Source organism: Lonchura striata, chromosome Z, assembly GCF_046129695.1.
Source record: "Lonchura striata isolate bLonStr1 chromosome Z, bLonStr1.mat, whole genome shotgun sequence".
Taxonomy (NCBI): Eukaryota; Metazoa; Chordata; class Aves; order Passeriformes; family Estrildidae; genus Lonchura; species Lonchura striata.
In genome coordinates this window covers 18,339,486-18,351,899 of record NC_134642.1, presented here as the reverse complement: position 1 = coordinate 18,351,899, position 12,414 = coordinate 18,339,486, and positions in this window count along the sequence as shown.

Genomic DNA, 12,414 nt, shown 5'->3' with positions numbered 1-12,414 from the left:
TTCAAAAAGCTGATGAAAGCATTTTTCCATTGACATGCGTGAACATACAGGAAAACAAATAACTTTTTCTAAGAGGAAAGCAATATCTTCTAGATGAGCAAAAGATCTAAAAAGAATGGATGTCAGAACATTTGTCATAAAGAAAAAGCTGAGGGTGTTCAGTTCTCTAAGTTTTATACAATGACTGATGAATAACTTAGAGATTCCCATGAGTCATGAAAATTTAAAGGGACTGCATCTGAAACAAAACTCTGACCCAACAGAACCATGTGGTATACCTATTCTCCATGGCAGAGCTGAAGGCTCTCATAAACACAAAGTTTTGCTCATTACAAAATTATGAGAGACTTCTCAGCCTCTTCCATGTTATATATATGACAGTTTATATTGAGTGTCCTCACACAGCACTTACAGGATGGTCAGGTATCAGACCCAGCCAGCATGGATTTAAGAGGGGCAGGTTCTGATCTCCTTTTATGACAAGGTGACCCACCTGGTGGATGCAGGAAAGGCTGTAGATGTTGAATATTTGGACTTCAGCACGGCCTTTGGCACTGTCTCCCACAGCACACTGCTGGGGAAGCTGCAGCCCACGGCTGGGACAGGAGCACTCTGTGCTGGGTTCAGAACTGGCTGCATGGCCGGGCCAGAGAGTGCTGGTGAGCAGTGCTGCATCCAGCTGGGGCCAGGCACCAGTGGTGTCCCTCAGGCTCTGTGCTGGGACCAGCTCTGTTCAATGGCTTTATTGATGATATAGATGAGGGGATTGAGTCCTTCATTAGTAAATTTGTAGATGACATTAAGCTGGGATCATGTGTCAATCTGTTGGAAGGTAGGAGGGCTCTGCAGAGAGACCTGGAATGGTTGGATGGATGGACAGAGTCCAATAAGATGAAGTTTAACAAGTCCAGGTGCCAAGTCCTGCATTTTGGCCACAATAACCCCCTGCAGCATTATAGGGTGGGGACAGTGTGGCTGGACAGTGCCCAGGCAGAAAGGGACCTGGGGGTGCTGGCCAGCAATGTGTCCTGTGTCAGGAATAGTGTGGCCAGCAGGAGCAAGGAGGTCATTCTTCCCCTGAACTCGGCACTGGTGAGGCCACACCTTGAGTGCTGTGTCAGTTCTGGGCCCTCAGTTTGGGAAGGACGTTGAGGCGCTTGAGCACATCCAGAGGAGGCAACAAGGCTGGAGAGGGGCTTGGAACACAAACCCTGTGAGGAATGGCTGAGGGAGCTGGGTGTGTTTCACCTGGAGAAAAAGATACTCAGGAGTGACTTTATGGCTCTTTACAACTGCCTGAAAGGTGGCTGTGGTCAGGGGGGGGTTGGTCTGTTTCTCCAAGCAGCAAAGTGACAGAATCAGAGGATACAGACTTAATGTGAGCCAAAGGAAATAGAGGTTAGGAAAAGGTTTGTTATGGAAAGAGTGGTAAAGTACTTGAATGGTTTGCCCAGGAAGGTGGTGGAATCTCCATCCCTGGAGGTGTTTAAAAAAGGATTGGATGTGGCTCTCGGTGCCATGGTTTAGTTGAGGTGTTAGGGCATGTGTTTGAACTTGATGATCTTGAAGTTTTCTTTCAATCTATTGATTCTGTGATTCTGTGATATTAGTACCTCACAGCCCACAACATCACCTTCTCTAAGAGTCCTATGATATGCTAAGATATCATTTCTGTGTTGTGCCTGTAAACTGTACATTATTAGCCTATGTATGCATATATCAGTTTGTCTACTCAATATTTGAAGTCAACATTTAAATTTCTTCAAGACTATTCTCAATTTTCAGCTATTTCAGATCCTAGTGTATTTAATATCTAATACAACACAGCTTAAACTCAAACTGGGAATCCTACAGAGCAATTCTCACAGTGATTATTCCAATGCTCTCTTTTCCTGATAAGTCGAATACTGTAGGTAAGTTCAGAAAAAAATTTAAAACTTCAGTTACAACATGCAGTGGGAGGTGGAGTGCAGATTTGCTGAATAGCACAGATACCCAGTGGCAAACTGGTAGGTTCCTGAGAACTCTGGGATAGCTGCAACTTATTTTTTCCAACCTTCTCTTTGCCCAAGTGAAGGCAATACTAATTACCAGGCTATTTCTTAGCAGTGACATAAGGGGCCTTCTACATAAGCATAAAATAGAGGAAAACCTGCCTCATATTTTCAGAGGAATTTGAGAAATTTCCTCTCAAAGCATATGCAATTCTTGCAGGAGCATCTGTCCATTTGGGTATCAGCAAAGCAACTCAGCTGAGTTTGCACCCTCCTTGTAGACACAGTTTAGCTTTAAGCTGATATATTTCAGGGAAGTCATAAATACTAGAGTCATAGCTAAGGATTGCAGCAAGTTTCAGGGCACCCAAGAAATTGAATATTATTCTTTCCAGGTGATATTTAGCCCAGAGGCGATTAGGAGTTGCATCCTGTTAAAATTATTACTCAGTTTGTTTCCACTAGGACTACTGAAACATAGTTGGAGGCTTGTAGGTAATGATATACTTCAGTGAGTACTGGGTCCAACCCTGTTCAATATCTTTGTTAATGACCTAAATCATGAGGCAGGATACACATCAAGCAAGCTTGCTGATGACACCAGCTGGGAGCAGTGACCAGACAACTGTGATGGTCATCAGAACCTCAGCATAGCAGAGAAATGGGCTAACAAGACCCACATGAAGTTCAACAAGGGGAACTGCTATGACTTGCACTTGAGAAGGAATGATCTCAGCCATTCATTTGGAAAGTAGATGTACATAAAAGGCCATGGGATTCCTGGTGGATATGAGCTCAAATAGGAACCAGAAATAGACCCTTGTCACAAGAAAAGCTAATAGCATCCAGATAAACATTAGGCAAAGGCTTGCCATCCAAAGGAGGGAATCCTTACCCTCTGGAGTGCTCTGTCCCCTTCTGGGCTCCCTTTTACAGGTGACACCTGGGCACACTGAGAGCCCAGAAAGGGGCTGTACAGATGATGATGCACAGAAGCATCTTTCCTATGAGGAAAGGCTGAGAGAGCTGGGAATATTCAACCTGGAGAAATGAAAATCCAGAAGTATCTGACTACTGTATATATATGTCTAAGGGGAGGGTGGCAAAGGTAATGGAGTCAGGCTCTTCTCAGTGGTGTCCAGGGACAGGACCAGTGGCAAAGGGGAAAAAATGAAACAAGTAGTTCTGTCTGAATGTCAGATAAATACTTTTTCAAGGTAAGATTGACTGAGCCCTGGCACAGGATTGTATCCAGTTGAGTATCTCCAAGGATAGCAATTCTGCAACTCACAAATGGTAATCCTGTGTGAGCAGTGGGGTTGGACTTGGTGACATCCATGGGTCTTGTCCAACTGTAACCATTTATATATGAAGCATAAAATCTGCACTTTAGAGATGAACTGAAAGTTCTCTAAGGTCAAGTTTCTTATCTCACTCAATGTCATTTTCAGTTTTTGAATTTCAAAACTTAAGAAGGCAAACAGAAAAAATTTTTACTTAACACACATTTCTGTTTCTCGATAAATGAATGTTGACTACCTTCAGTCATATATACATGCACGTATAACTCTACAAATATGTATTTATTGTATATGCATGCACACAGTACTGTTGTTCTCAAAATTTGTACTCAAAGATGTTCTATTTATTTTAGCTTTTCAGAAAATTTGTGTCATTCATGTTTTTCTTTTTTGGTGTCTTGATCTGTTTAAACATGACATTTTAGTGGTATCATTTTTAACTAGAACATTTATTACATCCTTTCTCCTTGGTTCTGAGAGACATTTTGTTTACAAAGGAAAATTTCTTATCTTGTCAAACCCTTGACTACATTTTTCTTCTCAGAAGGCATTTATGTTTTCCATAATGATTTAATTGTGAAGTGAGGTTAGTGGAACCAGATAACATTAAGTAGATAATATACTATTCTTACTCTTATCTCTGAAAATTAGTCTAGTGTTAGCATTTCTATATGCATTTCTTGCACAAATGATTCAGTATTTTTAAGAAAACAACTGAAACAATTTTCCTAATTTTCAATTTCTCATCTGCTCAGAACTTTCTATTTTACTTTTTAGAGTTCCTCCAAAATTTTTCTAATGGGAGACAGTCTTATGATTGAAAAAATTGTTTAATGTCACATGAGCATGAAGAAGTGGGGTATGCTTCAGCCCTTCCACTCTCATGTTTCTGTTCATGGTCTCATTATCTATTTGGTATCCATAAAAATTGGTGGTTTAGAGGCAGTTTGTTCAATGGCTCTTTGGACATTGTCTGGCTTTGTGCCTTTGCAGATGAGAGGGAAAATGGAAAGCAATTTCCTTGGAGGTGTATTTTTTGCCATAGTTGAAGACCCGTAAGTTTCTGTATTTACCTGATTTAAAGCCATGTCCAGAGGTTAAAATCAAGACTAAAGCAAACGGAAGTCTTATGACAGTTAATTAAAACATCTGCACTGTTTTCTTTCACTGTTGAATGCTTCTGACAAATAAGTTCCTAGAATAATGTGGATCTGGTGTTTTCTAGATTTTGTAGGGTGCAGCACTCCTAGTATGGCCTTAATTTAGTGCACCAAATGTATACATTGATTATGCTTCTTTTCTATCTTTGTCTTAATTTCTTTTTTTTCAAAGGAGATAAATAAGTGTCTATCTCTTGTGATTTCAGGAGAAAGAATGGAAGAACACACAGGGTTTCCAGGGAGAGAAGAGACTTGTTGCATTAAATGCATATATTAGAAAATCCTTACCTTGACCCAAGCAGTTTATGCATGGAATTATGTCCCACAGAGCTGAAAGCTGTCAAGTTCCAACTGCTGAGTGGTAACCCTCTGCTTGGACAAAACAGGCTGCAACAGGGAAGGTGTGGCATGAAACAGGTAGCTAGAAGCAACCTCTCCACCCTAATTTCTAGTGTTTCTTCATGGAAAAAGAAGGATTAATTTATTTCTGAGTGTCCTTGCCCCAGCTTGTACTGGTCTGTAGAAATGGGTCCATTCCTTGAGCCAGTTAGATGACCCAAAATTTTTAAACTGTTTCACCAGTGGAATGTACAATAGGACAGGATTTTTCTTCTTCATACTGTGAAAATCCCGCAGATTAAATCATGCCATCAGGATGTGAAAGAGACCAATATACTGGCCAGCTTCACATTAGCTCCTGAGAAAATGATGGGGAAAGTAGTCCTGAGAATCTTTTCTTGACACATGAAGGATAAGAAAGTAGATGGGAATAGTCAGCATGAATTTACAAAGGAACAGTGTTATCAAGGAACTAAAAAGAAATAAGGTTAAAAGAGAAACTGAAAATACAGAAACCTATATTTAAATCTGGAGTTTTATATTACAGTAAATGCACAAAACTGAATGGGAAAAACAACAACAGAAAAAAAGATACACAGGAGTTGCTTGCAATTCTGAACCTCTATCAGACAACAAAAGTTTTTGTTCACTCTGATGTCTGTTTTTCTTCACATTCACCTATTGATTCTTAAAATACTTGCATTAAAAATATCTCTATTTTTACAGCTGACATTTCTGAGTGCTCACAAGCATGTCCCTGTGTTTGGGATAGACTATCTCCTGGAGTACACCAACATTCTCCCAAAAAGAGACTGCTTTACATCTGCTGAAAGTAGGACAGCACACAACTGACAGAAAGTCAGTCAGGATGATGTGGGTGTCTGTGTCCAGGTGCTGGTAGTGGGGGACTGCAGGGGTGCTGTCTCTGACAAGAAGACAGGGACCCCCTGTCCTGTGTGCAACCTGTTCCAGCAAGTTCCAAAGTGAACCCATGCAAGACCCAGCTGAGGCCATCAGCCTCATAGCATGGGGAAGAAGCACTTCTGTGAAAATGTGTTTAAGAAAGGGCAAAATACCAGCCATCAATGTGAGGAGTGAGGGAAAAAAAAAAAAAAAATGCATGCTGATCAATCCTGTAAACAACAAGGTCAGTGAAGAAGGAGCGAGAGCAAAAGTTCCTTCTATCCAGGTCCCAGAGCAGAGATTCCACTGCAGCACTGCTCCATTCTGGAGCAAATATGTACCCTGTATTCCATGGGGAACTCTACGCTGGCGCAGGTACATACTTCCAGAAGGAAATGCACCCTGTGGAGGACCCATGCTGGAACAAGAGAAATGTGTGAAGAGGAAGTAGCTGCAGAGAAGACAGATTATGTACTGATCCCAAAACTCCATTCCCCATCTTCCTGGTCTCCCAGGGTTGGACAAAGGAAGAAGAGAAGTGAGCAAGGGAGCAAAGTCGAACCTGGGGAAGAAAAGCCAGGGGAAGTATGTGTGGAGGCTTTTAAAATTTGTGTTAGTTTCTCACTATCCAAAACTATATTAATTAGCAATAAATTAAATTAATTTTCCACAGGTTGAATTCCTTTTCCCTGTGGTGGTAATTGGCAAGTAATCTTCTTGTATTTACCTTGCCTCATGATCTTTTTCATCTTGTTTTCTTCCTCTGCCCTGCTGGAGGAGTAGTAGTGACAAAGCAGCTCGGTCAGTGTCTGGCAGCTGGCCAAGGTCAACCAACTACATAGGTTAATGAGAAATTTTGAATTTTGCCACTCTTTTGAAAGTACACTGTCTCTTATGCCATGTAGATTTTGTAGCAAGCACAAAAAGGTGAGAATCACATGGCATGGAGAACAGCACTACTCTGAAGTACATCCCCTTCCTTTGCTCTCTGAAGTCTGAGGAAGATTAAGGTCTTCATTTAGTTTCATTTCATCTCAGTCATCTGAGAAAAGTAATTAACCCAAAGAGACAGAAGAAGATGCCCAAAAGTCATGATAGCAGAAAATTTCAGAAATGCATTTTCATGCATTCCCTTGCAAATACCTCTTTGGCTGGGACATTGCTGCACTGCTCCGTGGTGGGGACGGCAAATATCTGAAGGGAGCTCAGAAGTATGCTGACAGTAAGGGAATGAGAAATCATTCTTAAATCCCACTGAGAAACTTACAGTGCACCCGAGAAAAAAGTGAATCTATATGGTATGCAATATGGGCATGGCAGCAGCTTGGTGCCTCAGTAGACACAGAAGAGAGGTTGGCAGCTTGTAAAAGATAAGTTTCATGTATTATTTCCACAACCCTCATACTATATTATAAAACTGTTGTATGTTACAATACCAATTAGTCTTTCATCACTCTGTTGCCACTTTAAGCAGGACACTGGTGAAGACTTCTGTCAGTGCAGTCATTAAGTATCCATATACATAGAGTTTTATTCATCGGATCAATTCATTTAAGCAACTTAGTTGACTAAAGCTGCATGAAATGAATATTCAATTAAATCTGTTTTGAATCTCATTCAGATATTCAAATAAGCTAAACCTTTGGCTTGTTCATTTGTGAAATAAGGTCTTTTATATGGATGTAAAATAGCTTTTCACAATGGTTAAGCTCTGATCTCTGATCCACATATGTGTAGCATAATCCAGGAATTTGAGAAGCAAGCAACAGTATCTGCACTGAACTGTTGCTCTACTGGGACTTTTCACCCTTCCAAAACCACATCAGGACAGACATGCTTGTCTTGCATGTCTGTACTTCAAGATAATAAAAATGAAGCATTGAAACATGGAAGAATAGTTCCTAGAACACCTAATCATCCTTTCCCCTTTTGAAATTCTGGAATATGGTCTGTAAACACAGATGAATAATTTTCAGATTTTCAGAGAACTTTTTGCCTCATGCATTTTCTATAGTTAACTTCAAATACTCATTTCAGAACTTTTGAAGTCACCAACCTTTTTAAAAGCAGATCCTTCGAGGCTTCTTAAGTTAGGTTCTTAGCTTAAGCTAGAGATTTACATAATTACTAGTACCACGTCAGCTACAAAGTGTGAAAAAACATGAAGTTTTGGATAAATATGACCAAGAGCACCGCTACACACTTGAACCAGGGATTGCTATGTGTCTAGATGTCTCAATGAATTAGGTGAAACGTGTCTTTCCAGTGCAACATTCAGCAGCAACTAAAGAGGAGAGATATTCCACAGAAACAGGTGGGATAGGACTACATCATTTGTTTGGTTTGGGTTTTTTCATACTTCTGGAAAATATGGTCTAGCTGAGAGACCGATATCATGGGACAAACTCTACCTGATGACCAATGCAAATGTGGCATGACTAGGGTATTTCACCAAGATGAAAAGCAAGTCGTGTTGTAAGTGCTGTGACTGGCAGGCGACACAGGTGGAAGCAGGTCGAGTGTGTTGAGAAATGACAGGCAAGAGTGCTTTTACTTTTTAATTCACTGGAGGTGATAGAAAGTTACCTGCTTAGTGAGAACAGAACTGATGCCAGGGCTGAAAATAAAGACATATAGGCAACCCATTCCACAAATGCATCAATAAGCATTAATAAAAACAAAGAGCGCTCTGAATATTTTAATATGTTTGCATATTCTTGCACTACATTTTCCCCCTTTTTTCTTCTTCTTTTAGTTCATAGGTTGGGTTTTTTTCAGGAGTCATTGTATGCTTTGTTTTGAGGATTAAATTCTATTCTTTCATGGCTTAGATAGATTTAGAGAGATGAAAGGTGGTATTAAAAAGGGGGAAATTTACTAATTACAATCAGAAAACATAGAAAACCCTAGTCTTTTCAATTGAAGAACAGCTACCTAATTGTGTCACTATCAGATGAAAAAGATAGAGATCTAAAATAGAAACTTACCCACAAAAAAAAACAAGTAACAGGACAATTGAGAACTTGACAAGGCACAGGAAAATAACTTCATTTCCTTGGTTTTTTTTGTGTTTTGTTTTGTTTTGGTGGGGTTTTTTTGTTTTGGTGGGTTTTTTTTGTTTTTGTTGGTTTTTTTGTTGGGTTTTTTTTTTGTTGTTTTTTTTGAAAGATAAGAATAAAAAGCAAGTAGGCAAATCAAGAATTGATTTGACATGATTTTGTGAATGTGTCTTTCTTTTCTTCTTCCTTCCTATGGAATGCCATAGAAGTTTTACATTTAACTGCTGTTATGCCTGGCTGAGATGAATTTAAAAGTTTTCTATCCTTGGAAAAAAGTTACTTTATCTGGTTGAGAAATACCCACATTACTTATTGTGCTGAAATATCTTCTGACAAGTCAGATTTCAGATTTTTGCACTGCAGAACCAAGTATAGTTACAATCTTCTTTGAAGGTATTTTAATTTTCTCTCATTTGAAATTTTCTGCCCTATGAACTAATAATAATCTGCAATTTCTTTCACCAAGAGAAGTTCATTACCCCAGGAAAAATTATCATCCATGCTTCAATCATGTGACCCAATTCCTTTTTGGACTGACAGCTTACCTAGTGCAAAACAAATATGAACCCAAAGTAAACAAATGAATCTAAACTACTAGCAGGTTAAATAAATTCCTAAAATATAAGGTAAAAATTTACCATTCCTGTGGCGTGGCTTACATGACAAATGTTGAATAACTTACATGAAACAGGATAGGCGCTGACTTCTGTAAAACCTGATGTATTGCTTCATAATATCAGAAGCAGAAGCTCTTAAGAAAAAATAGTTAAAATTATATTAAAAAATGTTTTCTTCAGAGTCAAAATAGGAAACCCGTCAGATACAGCATAGAAGTTCTAGATCTGTTTCACCCTAGCTTTTGTACAGAGTACATCTCTCAAGAACATCTGTGTTTTGAAGTTGTTAACTCATAAATTGAGACTTTTGTGTCTGAGCACAAATAGCATTATTGGTGTGCGGAGGTTTTAGTCCCATCTGTCACATCCTGAGGAGGGATCAAGACATTCTTCAGCCTAAGTTTCCCCAAAGGATACCATTCTGCTACATGCTCACTCTGTGCTGTGCCCTTCCTCAGCAACACGAGCCCTGCACAAGCAGCAGGTGATCCCTTTCATAAAACACCCACCACTTCGTTATGGTGGTTGATCAGCATTACAGAAGCATGGCTCTGCTTCCTTAGGTCCTTACACAGTTCAAACCTGTAGCCTCTCACCACCTTCAAGCTTCTCTTCCCTCAGATCCAAAAACCAGGACCAGCTTCCAAAGGCAGGTAAGGCGGGAATACTTATTATCCCTGTGTAATGGCTGCTCATAGCCAGCAGATTGTATCAGCCTCTGAGAAAGGGAAAAGCAAAAATTACCAAATTACTTGTTTAGGGCTTTACAGTTTCAAAAGCTGGCATGGCAATGAGTTTGGAAACACTTGTATTTCATACCTAGCTGTGAAAAGTGTTACTTTCACAAAGATTAAGAGAAACATTCGGATTCAAAGAGAGTTAAATACCTGGGGAGTAAGGGAGAAGGGATGGACCACATATGCAGTTATGCACAAGAGTTTCCACATATCATTCAACATGCGAGTCCAGGATTTCTGATCCACTTGTTCTGTGAAACTTGTATTCTCTCCTGTCCTTTTGCTAGTTCTAACTACTGTAATTGCGCCTATTTTGCTGAAAGGATCGCTAAGGGGAGGGAGGGGGACAGGTCAGGAGGGGTTGGAATGTCTGGGGACAGCAGGGGGAGTGCAGAGGTTCCATCGGTCACTGTTCTGCTGGTCCCGGGCAGATGGAGCTCTGCACTGTGGGCAGACAGAGCAGCTCCCAGAGCTGAACTGCACAAGGGCACATGTCAGCCCTGTGTGGCCACTCAGCATCTATATCCAGAAACAATGGTATGTCCTAGGCTTCCCAAGGAGCAAGGTTTTTCCAAATTTCTGTACATAATTTTGTTTCAGATCCTGGGCAAAAACTGTTTTAAATATTATGTGTTTTCCCCTCAGCTGGATTTTAATGCTGATGTGGAAGGGAAATGAATGGTCTAAACAACACATTTGCTACTTCTTATTGTTAAAGTGTCACCACAACTCTTGATAGAATTAAAATATATCAAAGTAAATACTTTTCTGTATTTGTATTAAATACCCAATTGCAATAAGCCACTTTATGGGCCAGTGAACTGGAAAATTAAATTATTTTATTAATGTGACTTTTTACTTATTATAGGAAAGCAGTGTCATAAAAACGTCAGTATATTGGCTTTATTTTCACACCTGAAAATAAAACAAAAACAAGAAAAATCTGCTGAAGTAGAGTAAAAAGACATTGTTTGACATTTTTTTTCCCAGCTCTGGCACTTTGTATTTAGTATCTGGAGAGGAAATGCTTTATGACTGATTAAAATATCCTTTAAGAGGAGTCTCTGAAGAGAAAGCATACAGATCCTCAGCAAAGTATTTTCTTGTACATAATGACCATTATTTTCTCAGCCCACCTGGCCTCCAGGTCTCTTCACAGTAAACCTGAACCTATTCTTCCAGTCTCAAGTCTCTCATGCCATGCACCCAGTTCCCTGTGTTGGTTCCAGATCTACATCCCCTGAAATAGCCGCTGGAAATGCACAGCATCTGAATAACTCTGCAACATCATTGCAAGCCCCAGTGCTCCTGCCTGCCTCCCACTGCTGGGGCAGTGGGATAAATCCAGCTGCCAATCCCTGCCTTGGAAAGCCCCCACCACTCTTGAGGTCTCATATGTCTCTGAGGATTTTTGTGTTGAAGATGATTTTTACCAAAGTTATTATCATCTTATATCAATGTGCAGGAAAAATGTGTCTAATCTAATTTTATTTGATATCTGACATAATCCTTCCTAAGAAATAAATTACAAACATTGGTACTGGTATGAAAAGAGACTCCAGGTTTTAATTTAGATTTGGGTAATCATAATCCTGCCTGCTATAAGAAGTTTTTATTAATATGAATTTAATTCTTAAGAGATTTTTTTTCTTAAAACCATCTTGCTCATTAAATCTCTTACTAAAACTGATTCAATCAAAACCTAGTATTAAGCACTGCATCAGTACAGTTCACCACTGATGCAATTCCTAAAGCAAATTAATATGGGAAAAATAGTGGTGATGTAAAGACACTTTTTTTTTTTTTTTTTGTGATTATTCACAATTTAGGAATGTTTTGACTACTGTAGACCTTTCAGCAATATCTTTTCTTATTCATTCAACATGTTTAATGAACATTAGCAATTGCAGTTATTACTCAACTCCAAAAATTTCTCTCACAGTGTCAAAACCTCTTACTGTGGTTAGTAGATCAGAATAACTTTGGAAACTTCATTTTTTTTTTTTTGGGGGGGGGGAGAGGGAAATGTTTTGGGTGTTTTTTCTCATAAAGGTAATCACAAGCTGGCAGATACAACATCTTAGAAATCATCAAGACCAATGGTGAATATAATGAAATTAATGATTAATTATTATGCTCATGAAATTAGCTTACATAGTAATCTACAAGTGAAAGTCTTCAAATAACATTGTCATTGTAAGATGTCTGGACTGCTGCATAAAAAATTCACAATAGGAATAAATGTGTCAAATAATATATTCATAGTGGTTTCCATGACTTGTTATATATAATGATCTTATTTCT